This window comes from Manis javanica, chromosome 13, assembly GCF_040802235.1.
Source record: "Manis javanica isolate MJ-LG chromosome 13, MJ_LKY, whole genome shotgun sequence".
Classification (NCBI taxonomy): domain Eukaryota; kingdom Metazoa; phylum Chordata; class Mammalia; order Pholidota; family Manidae; genus Manis; species Manis javanica.
Window position 1 is genome coordinate 11,664,779 of NC_133168.1, and position 4,210 is coordinate 11,668,988.

The window sequence follows — 4,210 nt, forward strand, 5'->3', positions numbered from 1 at the left end:
ATTGGAGTTCACCTGCATCATTCAACCTTATTTTTTAAAAAAACTTCAAAAGCATTCTGATGGGGATATATTCCTATATAAAGTCCCCCTGTGAAGCAGAAGCTTCAGAAGTTTTTGCCACTGAAATTTCATATTCTGACATGGTAAACTGAAAAAAATATTATGAAAATAATGAGCCATAGAAATGTATTTGGAGGAGCTGGCTAGGCCTGAAAATCTAACATTTATCTCTTAAATTCCCAGATGCACACCCCTTAAAACACACACAAAGAAACAAAAACTTGTCTTACCAGGGTGAACCTCTACCCTGTACTTGCCTTCATAAATGGCTCATATTCTGAGTCAAGGGTGATATGGAGAAAGTGAGAGAGAGGGGGAGAGTACACCAAAAAGAGGGAGATTATTTCCAGCTCTGCCTCCAGTTTAGTAGAAAAGACAGACAATAAGCAAGAACATACCATAAAATTTCAAATTATAATAAGTGCTACCAAAGCAGTTTAAAAAGGATAATGAGAGGAGAGAAAGGCTAAGGGTTGTGGTCAGTGGAAGCAAATCTAAAAAGCCACCATTAGAGAGAGACCTGAAAGACATGACAGCAGAAGCTGTGTAAATATCTGAAGGAAGAGCATTCCATCCAAAACAGAACACAAATTGAAAGACTTTGAAGTAAAACAAGCTTCTGTGTGAGGCACCCAGCAGTGAACTGCTGGATCATGGTATTGTCGTTTCATTTTCAATTTTTTTTTGAGGGACCTACATGCTGTCGCCCACAGTGACTGCATCATTTTATATTCCCACCAACAAGGTGCAAGCGTTCTCCTTCTTCCATATCCTTGCCCATACCTGTTATCTTTTGTTTCTTTTGATAATAGTCATCCTAACAGGGTTGAGATGGTATGTCATTAGGGTTTTAATTTGCCTGATAATTAGTAATGTTGAGCACCTTTTCATACACCTGATTTCTCCATTCAGTGTTTTCAATAGAAATATCTATTCAAATCCTGTGCCCATTTTTTAATTGGTTTGTTTTTTGCTATTGAATTGTAGGAGTTCCTTGCATATTTGTCAGATTAACCCTTTAGCAGATATGTATGTAGACAGAGCTGCAAATATTTTCTCCCATTCCATAGGTTGCCTTTGGAGTCTGTTGGTCATTTCCTTGGCTGTGCAGAAGGTTTTTAGTTTTAATGTCATCCTATTTATCTGGTTGTACTTTTGTTACCTGTGCGTTTTGTGTCACCACCAGAGAAGGGGAATGAGGAGCAAGGGAGAAATCTTTTGGAGGTGATGAGTATGTTCGGTACCTTAATTATGTTTAGGGTATCATAGGCACTGGCATATCCTAAAACTCATCAAAATAAATACATTAGATATGTACAATTTTCCTATATTAAGCATTCTTCAATAAAACTGAAGAATTTTAGCATCTCTTATAAGCAAATCTCTATAAATATTATAATATAAAAATATTTTCAATATTATAATATTAGTTCAGTAATTTGGGACATGTTTCTTAAATTTGTGCATGGACTGGTAGATATAACTAGACAACAATATCCGGGTGGATGTGATAAATTCTGTAATGGTAATAGAAAAAAATCCATCAAGTGAAGGAGTTTGGAGAATGGAGAGACATCTACGAGATTTGCAAGAGAAATTCTTATAGAGTTTGCATTTGAGTCATCTACGAAGGATAGGATTTTAATTGGTTGTTATTTAGGGTAAGCATTAGGCAGAAGGAATTGCTTCAGAAAAAAATTAGGACTGTAAGAAAAGCAAAGACGCCGTTAAGTCCAGTCTTGCTGGAGCAGAGGGCATGGATGTATTGACCGTTAGCTGAACCTAACTTCAGAGAAATGGGCTGAGGTCATAATGTAAATAACCTAAAATGCCCATTGACATTATTAAGTAGACAATAAAAGAATGGTTTTGAGAAGTAAGTAGCAGCATGGAAATGCTTACTGTATAATGATGCATAAAAAAATAGCGTTTAAAATGATATTTCTATTATGAACTCAACTATTCAAACATGTAAAGTAAATGGAGTAGTGGTTTTAGAAATAAAAAGTTCTGTTAGGATGATATACAAAGCTTATTTTTCATTCTTCTATATTATACAGATTCCACATCACTAACATCAACTAATGCAAAAACATATTGCTTACATGACTCTAAAAATGGGATTGAAAAAGAAAGGGAATTAAGGAAGAAAAGTAAAGAAAATTAAGAAATGACTAAGCAGGAATTCCTTCATTGTAGGTATTGAATAACTGCTAAATACCAAGGATTTTAGTAGGCCCTAGTAGTACAGAAATAAATGAATAAATATATAGCCTATACTGTCAAATGACTTACCTTTCAGTGAGATGGGCCAACAGGTAAGCCAAGCTTATTTTTCCTTGTGATAAGAGCTGGTTTCACAGGAAACTCAGTCTGTTGGAAGGACACAGGAGGGGTAGGAAAGCTACAGTATGGAGTAAGCAGCACGTGGTTGATGTGTGCAAGAATCAGCTGGGTATCTTGTTAATACTCATTCTGATTCAGTACGTGGGGGTGTGTCCTCTGATTCTCCAGTTCTATTAGGCTCTCAGAGAGAGCCTATTGCTGCTGTATGTGAACAGCATTAGAAAGAAGGAAGCAGTTCTAGATAATATAACACTTCTGATGAGATTTGAACGATATAGATGTAGCTGCATAAAGAAGGGGGTCAAATTGAGTCTTTCACTATCTCCATTCAGAACTTGAAATTGTTTTTGAGATATAAACTAGTATAACCTAGGCATAATGAGTGGCATATGTCCCCATGGTAGAAACATCTACAGAATATCAATGAATATGTGACTGAAGAGTTTAGGAAACCTCAAACCTACAATGAAGATAATCCGGATATAGCCCAGGAATGGCAAAAATGGAAAGCAATTCTAGTTTGGTAAAATGAGAATTTTATTTTGTTTGTTTGGAGAAGTACTTTGTGAAAGGAAAACGTTTTATCCTCTGGAAAAGTATTCTCAGTCATGTCAGTTACTATAATCTGGGCCAATTTTAAACACTAACAATACCCCAGCCCTACCTCATATCAATTCAATCTTATTCTGTGGTTGGACCCAGTCATCAATAGTCTTAAATACTCCCCAGATGATTCAAATTTAAACTAGGGCTGAGAAGCACTGACACAGAGGTGAACAAAATAAAGAATCAGAGGCTAGTAATATTGAATTAAAACTCTAACCAAGGGAAGGACGACTTCAGCATGTGAATCTGCATAGATAAAGCTGTCAGCCCTGGTTATAAGAGAAACTTTATCAGATGGGTTAAATAGGAAGGGAAGACTTTTTTCCAGGCTATTGTAATAGAGATCAAAAGTGTTGCATTCGAGGAAAGGGACTGAATTAAACTCTGCTGAAACAAAACGTGGGCGTGTTGGTAGGTGCCGGGGTGAGCTAGCAGAAAATCACTGGAGGGCATTAGTGGAGATGTTGGTCACTGTGACTGGAACACCTGTGTTTGCTAATTGGTACTTACCAAGTTCGGTTCCTCTCCTCTCACAAAGGCTTGAGAAACAGGGATCCGAGCTTGATGATTACATTTCAAAGAAATGGTTCCCAGGACCTTGAGGGAGACATTCCTGAGTTATAGAAGATTTACATCTTACTGGAGCAGAGAAAGATTTTATAATTGCAAGTTTTCAAAAGTAAATACTCCAAGAAAAGAGAGGTCAGGGGCCATAGTCAGAAGTCTGTCCACGTTTAGTCAAGCTGAGGAGACAAGGTTGTCTATTTTGCCAATGGGTTTCAGCCCCTGGCAAGTTCACTATGGACTGAGAACAAGGAATGACAACGGAACATTCTTGGGGTGAAAGGGTTTATTACCTGGCTTGTTCTCCTGGAGATAGTTCAAGCTCTAGAATTACATCTGCATCCAATAGTCTGCAGGTCTGTAATCCTCCTTGTCTCGGCCTCCGCCCAGAGCCCTGAGCAGAGCTCTTTATATAGTGACTGAGGCAGTGACAGCTTCTTGCCCGTGGGTGTGGGAGCGGGAGCCTAGCAGCAGGCCGGTTGCATCATGGAGTAGTTTAGGTTCGGGAGAGGATCCCGGCCGCAGGAACCTTCACTTTACCCACACCGCCCCAGTCAGCCTTCATGCATTGGAATCAGACAATGCCCACCCTTTTCCAGCTCTGTGGCCGCTAAACTTTTGGTTGAAATGTGAC

The 4,210-nt window shown here is 38.4% G+C and overlaps 1 long non-coding RNA gene across 1 annotated transcript; it reads right to left on the reverse strand.

Annotated features, from left to right (window-relative positions):
- Positions 1-2,366: 2,366 nt before the first annotated feature.
- On the reverse strand, positions 2,367-3,965 carry LOC140845763 (uncharacterized). The gene is made up of 3 exons (XR_012124649.1): positions 3,870-3,965; positions 3,523-3,609; positions 2,367-2,433 (listed from the first exon to the last, which is right to left on the reverse strand). It is a non-coding gene; the product is annotated as an uncharacterized lncRNA (long non-coding RNA).
- Between the last annotated feature and the right edge of the window lie 245 nt (positions 3,966-4,210).